The following is an 18,198-nucleotide window of genomic DNA, read 5'->3' on the forward strand; positions in this document are numbered from 1 at the left end:
CCTAATTAACTTTTGTGTTGACGTTAGCTGTCAGTAGCTGACAAAGCATAAGTTGTTAGCGCATAGTTATCTTTATTTAAAACATTTTGTGATTTTGATAGTGACAAACAGTTGTTAAGATGGTGTTGTTACACGACATTTTCTTTTATCTTTCCAGCAAAGAGAAGTACAAGCAAGGGGTCACTGAGTCTTCCAAGAGAGCAATCAGGAAAGCAGCCAAAAACTTCTCTCTTCAAGGTACGTTACGGTGGTGTAAATGCTTTAGCTGCGAACTAATTTACTATCTGCTATGCAGAATATGTCAGAAATCTGTTATGTTAACTTAACTGAATTACCTCGCTAACCATTTGTGTTATATCATCAAAAAACTAGCTGGACTGCTAACTTGCATCAAAGTTCGCCAAGCACTTCACCTTAACTTTAGCACAATCACCTTAGCACAATCATAGCCTTCAAAATGAGTCAATCCAACAATTTGCCATTTCTAATCAAATGTTTTGCGTTTCTCGGGTTATGACAGGTGTATATCTACTTTCACGATTACATGTGTCATTATTATGACATTTTTTGTATATTTACCTCAGAATTCACCTGAGGGACTAAAGCTAGATTGACAACTTCATTAATAAAATCTAGCCCAGAGGTAATGGCGACTGTAACGCAAGTTAGTTGGTGTACCCACACTTAGTGTTGCTAATGGCCAGGTCTTCCACCTAGACAATATTGTAATGTAGTTTCTTTTATAATTTATTTTTTTATATATTTTTTATTTTTCAGATGACATAATGTTCTACAGAGGGACTGATGGACATTCCATGAGGAGGGTTGTTTTCTCTGAGGAAGAGAAGGTTACCATCCTCGAGGAGGTCCATGCTGGCCATTTCGGCAGGGACAGGATGATGGAGAAGATCAGGCAGAGGTTTTATTGGCACAACATCACAGCTGATGTTGACAATTGGGTTGGTGAATTTATATTAGTTCGGTTCTGACAGTACAACTGTTTCATTTTCTATGTACAGATGAATTGCTATTAACAGTTTCTGTTCATTCTTCATTTGCTGTGAAGGTCAGCACCTGCGAACCATGCCAGACGTTCGAGAGGGTGAAGACAGAGCCACCAGAGATGAAGCCAATTAAACCTGTGGCACCTTGGCACATGATCGGTGAGATTGCACTTTCACATGGATTTGCTAGAGACGTGACAGATTGCTACAGCATTAACAAGATTGAACTCTTACCCCTTCTTTTCTTCTATGATATCCAACATTTATATGAAGGTGTTGACCTCATCGGTCCATTGAAGAAGTCGCGGAAAGCAGGTAACCGATACCTACTAACAGCCACTGATTTTTTTACCAAATGGGTGGAGACTAGACCCATTAAGGCGAAAAATGCAGTGCTGACATCTGAGGTATGTATATAAACTAGGGCTGTCAATCGATTAAAAATGTAATTGAATCTAATGAATTACATTCTCTGTGATTAATTAACCTAGATTAATCGCATGCATCCAGTTTTGCTATGAACATATCTTAAAAACAACTTTGGCAGATGAGTGAATCAATGAACAACCAAACCAATATTATAGACTTATAGAGCTTATAGAACATATAGAGTTCAACGTGTCTCTGTTTTATTATAATTTTCCCTTTGGGTCAGCATAGTGCCTGGTGTCAGATTTTTAGCATGATAAATGAAAATGACTGAAGTTACCACTCACTGTCAATGACATGTGCAGAGTAGGCTACCCAAAGTAATGTGTGGAATAACACCTATGATTTATCCTTTTTTTGGCCATTCAAACATGTAGATTTTGATTCACATAATTACTAGGTTGTTGCCTTTTCTATCCAGTAGGTGGCAGTCCAGGATAAGAAATAGCAGTTCAAGAAAATAAACTAAATAGTAGGAACAAAGATATTAAAGGAGCATATCCTTAGCCTGACGGGCCATCCTATATCATTGAAATGTATAGTCTGGAATCGAACCATTCACCTCGCTTAATCCAAGGGGCGGGCAGTGAATTGTCTTTCAAACTGCCTAGGCATGCAATAGGCCAGCGCTACTACCATATCCGTATCCGGTCTGCAAAACGGCAAATACATCCTTCTTCAAAAGGAATGACTTAAAGGTGCCATGTGTAATGTCCGCCAAAAAATCAATTCATACTCCACATTCCATAAAGATGGGGGCAGTATACTTCCAGAAAGTGAGTTGGTCTACCCTAGAGTAACAACCGAGAAACGTGTATTGCAGTTTGGCTGGCGGTTATGTTGCCCGCATACCGCCTCCCATGGCCGAAACTGGTATTATGACACCTGTCGGGCTGTGGCTAGTAATTTAGCATGCTAATTCAGGTTGATATCTCTGCAGCACTATACCTTGTCATTTTTTTTATGACATCATCGGCCTTATTTCTTCTCATTCTTTTGATGCGTGTAGCTCATTTTTTGGATATTTTTACCTCAATTCTTACACATGGCACCTTTAAGTGCATTGTGTTGCTCAACTTTCAAAGAAAAGCACAAGTCCAACTCCTCCAAAGTTGACGCCAATGCCGATTTAAACAACCGCTCTTCGTTCGCCATAGCCACCTTCCTTGTTGTTCACCGTCGTTATCCTGTTAAGCCCGCCTTAAGACTCTCTAACAAAATAGAGCGCTGTGATTGGATGATGTCCACGGCGTCAGCCAATAGAAATCCCTATGGTTTGATACTAGACGTACAGGCTGAGCAAATTAATTTGCCGCCGCTAGGGTGCGTCTAGATTTCTAGGCTAGCATATCCTACCGGTGCACACAGAAATGTAATGTGTGAAGTTATTGGAATGGAAATAAATGTAACCACCTTCCACATACTTTTGAAGACATTTTGTTCCAAGTGTGCAACAAATCTAGACAATTTATTAACGGAGTTTGCCGGTTAGTTAATTATTCGGTCATAGGGTAGGCTCTGCAAAACAGTGTTTTGCACTGAGGTGCTACTTCAGACTTGACAAACTCCTATGGTAGGCAACAGAAATTTCTTACTGCAGAAATAGTACATTGATGCTCCTGTCAACAGTATTGGTCTGGGTGTTCTTTTTAAACGTAGGCCTAGGCTAAATGTTTCATTCAAAGCAGTGCTTTCTCGTCTGCCTCCTTCAGTCACGATAGCCAGACTGCACTGGGTCAAATGTCACTATGAAATGTGATTAAGCACATGTTAATTACTACCAATGATCTAATCCTTTATAACATTATGTTGTAGGCAATGATGGACATCTTCCTCACGCATGGCTCTCCTGAGGTCATCTTAACGGACCGAGGTCGTGAATTTTGGAACAGGGTAACGTTTCACTGTAGTCGTTACAGTTAACTGGTGTTATAATTGCTTACAGTTTTTTCTGATTGCTTAAGCACATTTTTTGTAGCTATTGGCTATTTTTGCAAAACTCGAATAGGAAAACCTTTCACCAAATCAGCAAAACACATCCTCTTCCTAGGCCTGCTCTAATTTTCACTCTTCTTACTCTTCCTGCTCCCTCCATTGTACTCCACACGGATGTATGTTTATGCTGCATTTTAGCCAATAATGCTAATTCAGCCAATCACAATCAAGGACCGGAACTATCAGTTTTAGAATTAGCAATCTCAAAGTGCTACAGAGCAACAGTTTTTTTTTAAAATAATGTAATTTAATGTGTGTGTATGTATGTATTTCTGCCTAAGGTTAATCAGAAGATGTTTGAAAAATGTGGGGTGAAACACCGAATGTCATCAGCATACCACCCACAGACAAATGGTATGCATAATTGTTGGTAGTGTTGTTATTGTAATTGACTACTATGATTGTTACTCTAAATGTAATTTATTTCTTGTAGGTTTGGATGAACGCACAAACCAGACCCTAAAAAAAGCGATTGGGAAAACCCTAAAGGGGTATCAAGAAAGTTGGGAGGACAAGCTGAAGGAGATTGTGTTTGCACATAACTCCTCTTTTCAGGCATCCTCCAAGTACTCTCCTTTTCGGCTAATGTATGGCCGAGAGCCACGACTCTTCTGTGAGGTATGTTGAAATGTATGTAATTCATTCATGTTTTGTTTTTTGCCATGTTTAACCTACTGAATCTGAAGTATCACTTTGTGAAATAGATTGTAGATGGTGACCCAGTTGGAGAAGTTTCAGCTGTTGCAGAGGAGGACATCGAGGCCTTTGTTCGAGAACGCACCGAGGCAGATGCGGATGTGTTCAACAAAGTAATGAATTTTATTACTGAAAACTGACAGAATGTCTAATTTTTTTCTGTGTAATCTTACAAAGTACATGTATCTGTCCAGGTGCTCGTCAACATCGAGAAGGCCCAAGAGAGGCAGAAGGCAGCCTATCGGAAAAAAAAGACAAAGGCCAAGCGCTTCACCATCACTCCTGGTATGGAGGTGCTGAAGAAAAATGAGAGGAAGCGTGGCAGACCTGGCATGACTATGCTTCCTGACTGGCCAAACAAGTATAGGTATATTTAGCTTTTGAATGTTGTTGATTGCAAATGATCAATTGATGATTGGTGACATAGCCTGTAATAACTTAAATTGTTTATGCTTGAAAGGGTCATCGGAGTGGAGGACAACCTTGTCCAGTTGGAGACAATGGCAGGCAAGCCCCTGACTTCCAAAACACCCTATGCCTCAGTGAAGCCTTTGCTGAGAAGTATGTGTTTAAGTCAGTATATGTATTTATTTTATGATCATGACTGTGACAACAAAGTAATACATTGAATTTTTTATCTTAGGGTCCCAGACTGACAGAGGTGCTGACTGCTCAGAGTTGGTGGAGGACACTCTCAAGGTAAGTTAGTTAAGCTTAGTCAACATTTAGGGCGCAGAAGCCGGAAAAGTTGTAGGGGACAATGGCCTTTGTAATATAATTCAAGACAGTATGTGTGTCACTTTGGATTTGTAAATACAAATGTACTTGTCTGTCTACAGGTGACGTGCAGCAGTTCCCCAAATGATACCAGCTCCAAGACTGAGCAAGACACACTAGAGGTAAAAAAAAAACTGCTATTATAGTTTATATTGGAAGCTATGTCCTTACATTGTGAATTAATCATTATTTCTAATGTTTTAGGAGGATGGCATTGTCATCACTGGTGTCCAGTCAGGGCGGACTTTGCCAGCAGCGCTAAGCAGAAGGGTGGAGGACTTCAGGGCCATGCTACACAGTCCACATAGCTGGCTTGACGATCGAGCAATTGATCATGCCCAGGCTCTCCTTAAGTTGCAGTACCCCAATATCGGAGGCCTCCATGCCACCACCTCCGTGGCTCTACTATCTACTGTGCCGTCAAAAACCCAGGGGTTTGTGCAGATTTTAAATGTTTGTGCTAACCACTGGGTTACGGTAAGTGACATTGGGTGTAAGGTGGGTGCTGTGAATATTTTTGATTCCCTAAACAGAGCCCATACGCAGGAGTTCGAGGTTCAGGTGACAGGTTTGCTCTGTTTTCCTGGGAAGAGCGTGACAATGCAGTGGCCAGTTGTCCAGCAGCAGGAAGGTGGCACCGACTGTGGGCTGTTTGCTATTGCAAACAGTCTCACCATCTGCAGAGGTGAGGATCCATGCATTACCACTTATGATCAGAGATTCATGCGAGACCATCTTTTTGCATGTTTTCAGAAGGGCTTCCTGACGCCATTCCCGGGTTCTGTGGAGAGCCCCCCGATGACCTCAGGCCACGCCATGGAGGTGGACATCCATTGCCTCTGCCGCCGAGCAATCCGATCAGGTAAGGATCCTGTTGTTGTCTGCAGGAGGTGCAGGCAACTTTTCCACCAGTTTTGTCTGAGCCATGTTTTAGATTTTGCAGAGTATGTCTGCCCTAGATGTACTGTTGTTGTGTTGTGTTAATCTTTTCTTTGAGCTTTTTTTTTCTCGCAGGTTTAATGCAGAACATTTAAATAACATTTGTATGTATTGGCAGAATGTTATGAGCATAAATATACCATATTTAAGCTGTGTTCCATATTCTTAATTGTTATTTGTCCTAGATGTACTGCTGTCGTGTTCCTGTTGTGTTAATCTTTTCTCTAAGTTGGTCACTTGCAGATTGTATCCAGACATTCAGTTACAATCAGTTTAATTAATCAATCAATCAATCAGTTCTTTATTTTATCAGTTATTTATCTAATAAGTTAATTATTTAATCAGTTAATTATTGTTAATTATTTAATCAGTTAAAAAAAAAAAAAAAAAAAAAAAACCCTCTCTAAGGCCTGTACCTTGACGCTGGTGAGGGGGCTTTTCACTAAACCAGGCCTTGTCAAGTGTAGTTAATTAATTTGTGTACTTTATGTATGGTGTGCTTTCATTAATGCACTTGTGTGGTTTATACTTTAATTCATTACATTTTGTACAGTGTGATTGAGCATTGTGTGTTTGAGCACTGTGTGTCATGGATTTGCTGTGGACATTTCTATATCTACAATTATGGCTACACGAGACACACCCCTCTTCGCCCAGAATTGGCGGTGTGCGAGATGTGTGGGGCTTGCGTTTGTTCTGTGTGATAAAAATACAGGTTCAGTGGAGGTAGGGGGAGAAGGTGAAATGGACTGAGAGGGCATGGACGCAGGGGAGAGAGTAGCGGCAGAAACCGGGAGAAAGCAGATAGAGAAGAATCTGTGTGGACTGGGGTGGACAGAGCGCACACCGACGTGAGAGACACAGGTGGAACCGGAAGGACAGGCCAGCCAGACACGGAACTTGATTCAACGCCTATCTGAGCTAAGTGAAGGAAAGTTGTCCTGTCTGTATGCATGTGTGTGAGTGCGATCTGAAACTCTGTGTTCGTAACTGAGGGCTTTTTTTTGTCTTTTAACAGTGGTGAAGCCATTTAAACGAGCCCGCAGAGTGGTGTAGAAGGCCACCAGGCGTCAGCGAGAGAGTACGATGACTTCACTTAATCCACCTCATCCACTGTCTCTGGTGCTGTAACTAGGTGCACTTGCACTGTTGGACCCGGACTCTATCATTGTGGACTGTATTTATAACTCTCCTCGTCACATTCCACACTGTTTTGAGATTCTCATCTACGGATTGGCTAATGAACTATGACTGAATGTTGATTAAGTGCACATTGTCTATTTTGAGCTGAATGACAGATCCTGTGATTTTATACTATTGCTATATAATTTACACTACTGTTTTTTACTGCTTATTTATTATAGTGGTTGTGTACTTTATTAAACTTGTTAAACTGTAAATCAGTGGTCTGCCTTTTCCTAGCAGTGGAGAACTTTAATGCTGGTAGTTAAGGACCTCACACCAAGTGTGACATAATTTGTAGTCTATTGCAGTCTTGGGCAAGTTACTTCAAAAGCGTAATGCATTATTTATTACTTGTTACTGTCATCTCAAAGTAATTTGTTACATTACACTATTATTGTCTTTCAATTGTGAGGCATTACACTACGTTTACATTACTTTCACCAAAATAACAGGAAATATGGATTTGGTGTTCTCAATAGATCAATTGAGATCTATTCAATGCAGCCCATTACATGGCAGGAGGTGATGTGGTATGGCATAATGACTGAGCTAGGCTTAAGGCTAACAAAAGAACAATATAATGGTTGCAGTTATGGCTCATGGGACAATGTAGGCCCTAAAGGCCAAAGGTCACTCACAACTTGTTGAAATTGTATGTTGACTTTAAATGGTCCTCATCATTGCTGGTTGCCTTTCCTTCCACTTACAGTGGTGTAGACTTAATGCAAATAGTTTGAGAATAATGGCTACGATCTTCGTAAAAGCAACATTTTAGTTATTCTCACTGCTTGAAATGAGAAGTATAGCCTAACCATGTTAGATCTGTTGCATGAATGGCAGAGATAACTCAAATTCCCTTTCTACAGTCATTTAAACAAGGCAATTAAATTCCAGGACCAGCATAGATTACTTTTTTAATTCTTGGATAATCTTCTCTGGTGCCAATTGAGCATTTCTCAATTTTGGATTAAAAAGCAAAGTAACTTCAGTTACTGAGAATTGTACTGAGTAAAATATTACTAAAATTGTATTGGTAATGCCTTACATTACTGCATTACAGCAAAAAGCAATGCATTACTGTAATTACATTACTTTTTTAATGCTTTACTCCCAACACTGGTGTATTGAGTCACTTAACTTTCACACAACTTTTAATTTGCACACGCACACACAAACGCCAGAAGCTGGCTTTCTAGTCTTCTGGAACATATATGGAGAGGAATCCCTGAAGAGGTCCAGACAACCCAGTGCAGCTGTACAGCTCTGACAACCTCACACATTACACATTTACCATGCTCTTTCCTCTCTATCCTCCACCACCTTCCTCTACACTTCCCTTTCTTCCCTCTACCTCCTCTTCCACCACTTACCACACTTTGACTAGTACTTAAACTGTAGGCATTCCTATCTTCTAATACTAGTATTAACAAATGCAGTGGTAATGCCTTACTATGGTCTCATTTATTTAACATTTAGACACTAGCTTAAATGTTATTCTGTTGCTGTAAATCACCTTGGATAAAAGTGTCTGTTAGATTAATAAATGTAAAATGAAAAGAATACTGTTGGACGTTTCACTTCTCTGAAACCTAACATCTAATATTTTTTTAGTTTATGTTGCATGAATTATTGGATGTGGGCTATATTAACTCTTGTATCTTGTAGCCCTGTTATAGCCACACCAAATAGTATTTGTTAAAGCACTAGCAGTTCACATCGCCTATTTTTTTAAAAGATTAAATATGTATGTTAGCGAATTTCCAAATTAACAAGATTACGTAGGCGGATTTGGCTGTTAGAATTTGCTATGAGGCTTCTCACTTTTCTTAGGACTCAATTGTTCTTTTTTTTATTTCGTTATCCTCCAAAAGAAAAAAGCATGTTTTTCTTTTGCCAGGTATAATGCTAGGCTGTTGCAATCAACATAACCAAAATAACACCGAAAAGGAACACGTCTTCAATGTTGGTTTGGCTACTTAGCCTATGCCAGACTGTTGCATACAGCTTCAGAGCTGGACATATCCAGAGCTACTGACCTTCACAGGTACAAGGTAAAGGTAGGCTATTTAAACGTTAGTTTTTTTACTTGACGGTCACATTGTATAATAGCCTACTATAGGCCTATGTTTGCGTTAATGTAGCCTACTATAGAAAACGCATAGGCCATCACTGCATTTGTTGTCCATCCGACTGTAATTCAATGTCTAGGCTACTTCAGTATGTTTTCTCATTCAAATGTCTTAATCATAGACTGTAAAAAATAAGGTAGGTTATTGTTACGTCTTACAAGTAGGCTATTGTTACGTCTTCCGGAACTGTTCCCCCTGCTTTATATTCACGAGCGCACACCATATCAGACAGCTGATTAGAACGGTATTGTTGCGTCATCCGGAACTTTTTCCCTGGCCGGAACAAATTCACTGTGACAGTGCCTCTGGAGTCCCGCAAGTGCAAGTGTACATAAACGTACTATTCGGCCACCCCTAAACAATGCTCACCAGCAGACACGGGTGCAGTGGGCTCAGGAATACATCATTTTCAAACAGCTTTGTTTACGGATGAGTGCTGTGCAGCCCTAGATGGTCCAGATGGATGGAGTAATGGATGGTTGGTGAATGGCCACCATGTCCCAACAAGGCTGACACATCAGCAAGGAGGTGGTGGAGTCATGTTCTGGGCCGGAATCATGGGGAGAGAGCTGGTAGGCCCCTTTATGGTCCCTGACGGTGTGAAAATGACCTCTGCAAAGTATGTAGAGTTTCTGATTCTGACTGACCACTTTCTTCTGTGGTACAAAAAGAAGAACCTTCCGTAGCAAAATCATCTTTATGCATGACAATGCATCGTCTCATGCTGCAAAGAATTCCTCTGGGTCATTGGTTGCTATGGGCATAATAGGAGAGAAACTCATGGTGTGGCCCCCATCTTCCCCTGACCTCAACCCTATTGAGAACCTTTGGAGCATCATCAAGCAAAAGATCTATGAGGGTGGGAGGCAGTTCACATCCAGTTCACATCCGTTCACACATTTGTGCAAAATGATTTGGAACAGTGCATTAAAAAAAATAAAAACACACACACACACCTGAGCACAAATATGTGACAGAGAGGTGCTAAGTCAAGTCGAGTCAAGACAAGTTTATTTACATACGCATTTCATAAGAGAATTCCCCTGGCATCTCAGACAATCACACGCCTCCATGAAATCACAGAGCCTTGTGGGTCACCCTTTCAGAGGCTTATATCTAACTGGGTTAAGCAAACAGTGGAATGCACAGGGAGAGCTGGCCTTTAACCGCCTTTAACCGCCTTTAACCGCCTTTAACCGTCTTTTCGCTATTATCACAACAATAAAAACGGTTGCGCAACGGCGCAGAGAGGGTTTCCCTCAGCATTCCTGAGAGATGTAATCATGTCACCCTGACTCACCTACAGCCAGGGATCTCTCTCCTGGTTTCCATGATACTTAGTGTAGAGATGTGTAGAGTAGTGTAGAGACGTAGGGTGGCTTCACCGCTTGGCCCCCAATAACTGGTGGCTGATATTACAGTGCTGTTACAGTGTTGGGAAATTATTACATCATTAGGTTCTGCAAAAATAAGGTTAACCCAATAATGTATGACCTTCTGTTAATGACATACTTTGTTACATTATCAGTTCAGCGAATATTGCGTTAATAGGAAATGCACTTTATCAAATTATCAGGAAGTTATTACATTATCAGATTCAGGTTCCAGTGCTATGCTGATGACACATATCCCTCAACACGCACCCCAGTACCTCACTGATCTCCTCCACCCTTGCATTCAATCCTTGATCTCCTCCACCCTCACATCCTTACATTCAATCACTCTGACAAGGATCACCTTGCCACCCCGCAGCAGACTCCAGTCTATGGAACAATCTACCCCTCCATATACGTAAGGGATAATGTATGGAACGCCAGTCATTATCGGGAAAATAAGTCCCAACAGGGCGAACCTGACCCCGACACACCAGCGGAGGCTACTTGCCAAAACGAAAAAATTAACTCCACAATATGTCTCTTTACATTTATTTGTTACTGTTTCGTCGTGCCTTTTACTGAGAAACAAATAGTTTGCAACACACGCTGAACTTGAATCAAACATTCTTTAAAACACAGCTCATCAACCGTCTGCTTTCACTTCTGAATGAAGTTCCATTGCACAAAGTGACCGCACTACTTGCGGAGTGATATGAAGTTCCATTGCACAAAGTGACCGGACTACTTGCGGAGTGATATGAAAGACTTAAATCAGAAGCACAAAACCCGTTGCCATTGACAGCGGTAATTATATGAATTTATTTTACCGTAGAACGTTGGGAAATCCCATTCAAGTCAATGGAGCATTCTACTAGCATTGACAAGAGCTGTATAATAAATTATTATTATTATTATTATTATTATTATGAATATGCCCTTTCAACACTGGAGAAGATATTCATGGGTTTGGCTTAATTACAAGTACACATTCAAAAGTGCCTAAAACGCTCAACACAATTTACAGTCACGTCAAAGGAACTCTTTGGTCTCAAAAGGGCAAGAACGACAGTGATGTTTTTGTTCTTTTAACAGGAGGGGGGTGGCAGGGGTGTTTTTGACCTTTTAACAGGTTTGGGGGGGAGGGGGGTGTTTTTGACCTTTTAACAGGAGTGGGGGGGGGGGTTGTTTTTGATCTTTTAACAGGGGGGCGGGGCAGGGGTGTTTTTGATCTTTTAACAGGGGGGCGGAGGGGTTGCTTGTTGAATCACCGTTAAACATGTCCTGTCCACACGTCAGTTGCCTTATCTGGGGTAGGTGTTCCCTTTGTTTGTTCGTCCCCGAAACTGGACACGCCCCGTAGGCCAGCCGGCCCATGCCCCACCGACATCATCCAATCAGGTTGCACGTCTCGGCACCCCCAGGTCCAAGTGGGTGTGTGTGCTGTGGGTGTGTGTGCTGTGGGTGTGTGTGCTGTGACGGCACGTAAAGGGAGGATCTGAATGGGGACGAAAGGCTGATCGCGTGATGCCTACAGTAACCTTGCCGTAATCGCAACAGAGGTGCGCGCCCGTGCCCTGTATCTCCGGCTGTCACTCACTCAGCCAAGCAGAAATGTACACACATACATGCACGTACACACACACACACACACGCACAAACACACACACAGAAACACAGAAACACTTATATTGAGTATGCTTGTGTATGTAATAGTGTGTGTATAGGTTTTGTATAGTATGTACAATATATGAGTATGCTTGTGTATGTAATAGTGTGTGTATAGGTTTTGTATAGTATGTACAATATATGAGTGTACTTGTGTATGTAATAGTGTGTGTATAGGTTTTGAATAGTTGGTGCATGTTTTGTTTGGGATTTCATAGGGGCTTTATGAATTGTATATAGTTTATCACCTCATAAGTAGAGAGATGAAGAATAAAGATAAAGTAAAGAGAGGTCTATATGGTGGCCCAGAAGGACACACACACACACACACACACACACACATTTGGGTTGACGTGGGTGAGATGTATATGTTGGACCAATCAACGTAGACCTAGGTCACTAAGGGCTCCTATGCAGAGAAGGCAAAAGGGAAAAGACGCTGCCCTGAAGTAGGAGCTGAACGAGTTACAGGAACTGTGGTCAGAGGAACATAATAATCCCCAAATTCCGGTTCGGTCAGAACACAAGAAAAAAGGGTTCTAGGAATGTCATGTTGTAGGAACTGCAAAAATCCTGCAAGGAGACCTGTTGGCCTGAGCGCTAACTAAGCACAGGTCATCACCCAGTACTCATCACCCAGCACTCATCACCAGTACAGTACTCATCACCAGTACTCATCACCAGTACTCATCACCCAGCACTCATCACCAGTACAGTACTCATCACCAGCACTCATCACCAGTACAGTACTCATCACCAGTACTCATCACCAGTACTCATCACCAGTACAGTACTGATCACCAGTACTAATCACCAGTACTCATCACCAGTACTCATCACCCAGCACTCATCACCAGTACAGTACTCATCACCAGTACTCATCGCCAGTACTCATCACCAGTACAGTACTCATCACCAGTACTCATCACCCAGCACTCATCACCAGTACAGTACTCATCACCAGTACTCATCACCAGTACAGTACTCATCACCAGTACTCATCACCAGTACAGTACTCATCACCAGTACTCATCACCCAGTACTCATCACCAGTACAGTACCCATCACCAGTACTCATCACCAGTACTCATCACAAGTACAGTACTCATCACCAGTACGGTACTCATCACCAGAACTCATCACCAGTACTCATCACCAGTACAGTACTCATCACCAGTACTCATCACCCAGTGCTAATCACCAGTACTAATCACCAGTACAGTACTCATCACCAGTACTCATCACCAGTACTCATCACCGATACAGTACTCATCACCAGTACTCATCACCAGTACAGTACTCATCACCAGTACTCATCACCAGTACAGTACTAATCACCAGTACTCATCACCAGTACTCATCACCAGTACAGTACTCATCACCAGTACTCATCACCAGTACAGTACTCATCACTAGTACTCATCACCAGTACTCATCACCAGTACAGTACTCATCACCAGTACTCATCACCAGTACTCATCACCAGTACAGTACTCATCACCAGTACTCATCACCAGTACTCATCACCAGTACAGTACTCATCACCAGTACTCATCACCAGTACTCATCACCAGTACTCATCACCAGTACAGTACTCATCACCAGCACTCATCACCAGTACAGTACTCATCACCAGTACTCATCACCAGTACTCATCACCAGTACAGTACTCATCACCAGTACTCATCACCAGTACAGTACTCATCACCAGTACTCATCACCAGTACTCATCACCAGTACAGTACTCATCACCAGTACTCATCACCAGTACAGTACTAATCACCAGTACTCATCACCAGTACTCATCACCAGTACAGTACTCATCACCAGTACTCATCACCAGTACAGTACTCATCACTAGTACTCATCACCAGTACTCATCACCAGTACAGTACTCATCACCAGTACTCATCACCAGTACAGTACTCATCACCAGTACCGTACTCATCACCAGTACTCATCACCAGTACTCATCACCAGTACTCATCACCAGTACAGTACTCATCACCAGTACAGTACTCATCACCAGTACTCATCACCAGTACAGTACTCATCACCAGTACAGTACTCATCACCAGAACTCATCACCAGTACAGTACTCATCACCAGTACAGTACTCATCACCAGTATCATCACCAGTACAGTACTCATCACCCAGTACTCATCACCAGCACTCATCACCAGTACAGTACTCATCACCAGTACTCATCACCAGTACTCATCACCAGTACTCATCACCAGTACAGTACTCATCACCAGTACTCATCACCCAGTACTCATCACCAGTACAGTACTCATCACCAGTACTCATCACCAGTACTCATCACAAGTACAGTACTCATCACCAGTACAGTACTCATCACCAGTACTCATCACCAGTACTCATCACCAGTACAATACTCATCACCAGTACTCATCACCCAGTGCTAATCACCAGTACTCATCACCAGTACTAATCACCAGTACAGTACTCATCACCAGTACTCATCACCAGTACAGTACTCATCACCAGTACAGTACTCATCACCAGTACTCATCACCAGTACTCATCACCAGTACAGTACTCATCACCAGTACAGTACTCATCACTAGTACTCATCACCAGTACAGTACTCATCACCAGTACAGTACTCATCACCAGTACTCATCACCAGTACAGTACTCATCACCAGTACAGTACTCATCACTAGTACTCATCACCCAGTACTCATCACCCAGTACTCATCACCAGCACTCATCACCAGTACAGTACTCATCACCAGTACTCATCACCAGTACTCATCACCAGTACAGTACTCATCACCAGTACTCATCACCCAGTACTCATCACCAGTACTCATCACCAGTACAGTACTCATCACCAGTACTCATCACCAGTACTCATCACCAGTACAGTACTCATCACCAGTACTCATCACCAGTACAGTACTCATCACCAGTACTCATCACCAGCACTCATCACCAGTACAGTACTCATCACCAGTACTCATCACCAGTACAGTACTCATCACCAGTACTCATCACCCAGTACTCATCACCAGTAATCATCACCAGTACAGTACTCATCACCAGTACTCATCACCAGTACAGTACTCATCACCAGTACTCATCACCAGTACTCATCACCAGTACAGTACTCATCACCAGTACTCATCACCAGTACAGTACTCATCACCAGTACTCATCACCAGTATTCATCACCAGTACAGTACTCATCACCAGTACTCATCACAAGTACAGTACTCATCACCAGTACAGTACTCATCATCACCAGTACTCATCACCAGTACAATACTCATCACCAGTACTCATCACCCAGTGCTAATCACCAGTACTCATCACCAGTACTAATCACCAGTACAGTACTCATCACCAGTACTCATCACCAGTACTCATCACCAGTACAGTACTCATCACCAGTACTCATCACTAGTACAGTACTCATCACCAGTACAGTACTCATCACCAGTACAGTACTCATCACCAGTACTCATCACCAGTACAGTACTAATCACCAGTACTCATCACCAGTACTCATCACCAGTACAGTACTCATCACCAGTACTCATCACCAGTACAGTACTCATCACTAGTACTCATCACCAGTACTCATCACCAGTACAGTACTCATCACCAGTACAGTACTCATCACCAGTACAGTACTCATCACCAGTACTCATCACCAGTACTCATCACCAGTACAGTACTCATCATCAGTAATCATCACCAGTACAGTACTCATCACCAGTACAGTACTCATCATCAGTACTCATCACCAGTACAGTACTCATCACCAGTACAGTACTCATCACCAGTACAGTACTCATCACCAGTATCATCACCAGTACAGTACTCATCACCCAGTACTCATCACCCAGTACTCATCACCAGTACAGTACTCATCACCAGTACAGTACTCATCACCAGTACTCATTACCAGTACTCATGCTTGTGCTCGTTCTGATCTAGTGACTATTATTGATAGATAGATAAATACTTTATTGATCCCCAAGTGGAAATTCAAGGTATCAGTAGCATACAGACATCACATACAACATTCACTAACAGCAGAAAAAGTAATAAAAGTATTTAATATAAAAAACACAACTAAGCAATGAGGACATTAGAGATAAAGAATATACTAAAATACAAATTATACTAAATAACACTAAATCTAAATCAAGTCTAAAACAGTATCCACATAGTGTGCTTAGGGGTGATTAAGCATGAGGCGCTTGCAATGACTGAGGCAGGGACTGAGCTTGTGATTCTCTGTGCATAGTAAGGTAAGGTGCTCTGTGTGAGTGAGTGTCATGGTGATGGTGCAAATGAGTAAGTCCAACAGTGCAACAGTGCAAGAATAAAGTCTAGAGACCAGCATAAAATAAATATGGTCATATAAGAGTAGGCAAGGTAAAGTAGGCAAGGTAATATAAAAAAAAAACTATATCAGTGCAAGAATGGGTTAACGTAATAGGGTTACAGCCATTATACAAGTATTGATTATAAAGCATTAAGTATTAAGTATACGTATAAGTGTGGCCACAATCCGGCTGTGGGATGGAGGGAGGGGTTATGCATATGTGCTAATATAGCACGCAAACAGTGAAGCAGTAGGACAGTGATAAAAAGTTGCTAGTTTCTTGCAAGTGTCTCTGTTACAAGTTTCTCTGCGTCTGTGTCTGTGTCTGGGTGTGACTGAGAGGACAAACAGTCGCTCTGGTCATTCTGTGGTTAATGCTACTCTGGTCAGTTTACTGGAAGCTTCAATTGGATTTCCTCTTTCACAACAGTGGCACACACATACACCTCATTCCAATATTTGGCTGAGGACGCTTGCGTAAGTCAGGAGAGTCTGGAAATGCATGGAATTATGAAATACTGTTTTCCAGACCAGAAAACATGTGGACATTTAGGTTAAATTCTTTACAAAGGAAAGTCTGAAAGTTTTACTCAAAGTAATACACACACAAACAAACTACCAGGGTGCACATAACACTGAAGCTCAAAGATCAACTAATCAGTTTGGAAAAGGTCTGGGAAAGTTTGGCATTTATCTTTCAAAACTGGGCAAGAACACTGTGTCCCCTGTGAAAAGACAATCTGACCCGCCTGACAGCGTTGCGAATCGAAACCTGACAGCAGATCAGCCTGACTGAACACTGGAGGAGAAGCTACACAGATATGTTTATTTGTCTTGGACAACTGACGTCACAATGTTTTGAGTAATATTTGAAGAGATTATTGGAATGAAAATAGCGTGAGTGTTATCTTACGGTTATGGGTGTGCTTATGGGATTTGGCAGATGTCCAAAGCAACTAACAAATAAAAACAATACAATAGTGAACAGTTTTAAAATGTTGATCATGCCCTAATGAAAATAAACAAATATTATAATAATAAACCATAACTCATAAGAACCGCTTAATCTTAAAACATAAGACAGCCTGTTCAGTAAGACTAACCTGATGTCAGTCTGCAAATGGCAGTGTGGAGGTACCTGGACCTATTTACTTAGAGATGCTGTATGAACTTAGAGATTTTGTAGGAACTTAGAGATGCTGTATGAACTTAGAGATGCTGTATGAACTTAGAGATTCATAGAGATTCTGTATGAACTTTTGAACTCATACGCGTAGCCGCAGGTGGGCCTGGACGGGCCTAGGCCCGTCTACTTGCCAGTCTTGCGCGTCCAGTTAGAGAGCTTTCCTTCGTTTATGTTCACCATCTAAAAAAGACGCGCAAGTCAACACTGTGCTGAGAGCTCAAGAATCAATCCTATCGCCGGCAGCTCTGTTTAATTGTCAGGTGTGATGAGATGCGTTCATATTTCACTTTTTATGTCATAAATGTTGCATGCCTATAATAATAATAATAATAATAATAATAATACATTTTATTTAGAGCGCCTTTCATGTCGCCCAAGGTCACAAATAAACAAAAACAAAAAGGTTGTAAAATTATAGTCATCTCAAAAAAATTAATAAAAAGTAAAAGTAAAA

General features: G+C 41.6%; 1 long non-coding RNA gene across 1 annotated transcript; it reads left to right on the plus strand.

The window, feature by feature from the left end:
- The first annotated feature begins 4,767 nt into the window (after positions 1 to 4,767).
- Positions 4,768 to 6,116, plus strand: LOC143115078 (uncharacterized). Its single transcript, XR_012985045.1, has 3 exons — positions 4,768 to 4,823; positions 4,964 to 5,023; positions 5,106 to 6,116. It is a non-coding gene; the product is annotated as an uncharacterized LOC143115078 (long non-coding RNA).
- Positions 6,117 to 18,198: the final 12,082 nt, after the last annotated feature.

Source organism: Alosa pseudoharengus, unplaced genomic scaffold, assembly GCF_046254945.1.
Source record: "Alosa pseudoharengus isolate Yale_2024_CS ecotype anadromous, Long Island Sound unplaced genomic scaffold, YU_APseudo_1.1 YU_APseudo_1.1_scf_9, whole genome shotgun sequence".
Classification (NCBI taxonomy): domain Eukaryota; kingdom Metazoa; phylum Chordata; class Actinopteri; order Clupeiformes; family Clupeidae; genus Alosa; species Alosa pseudoharengus.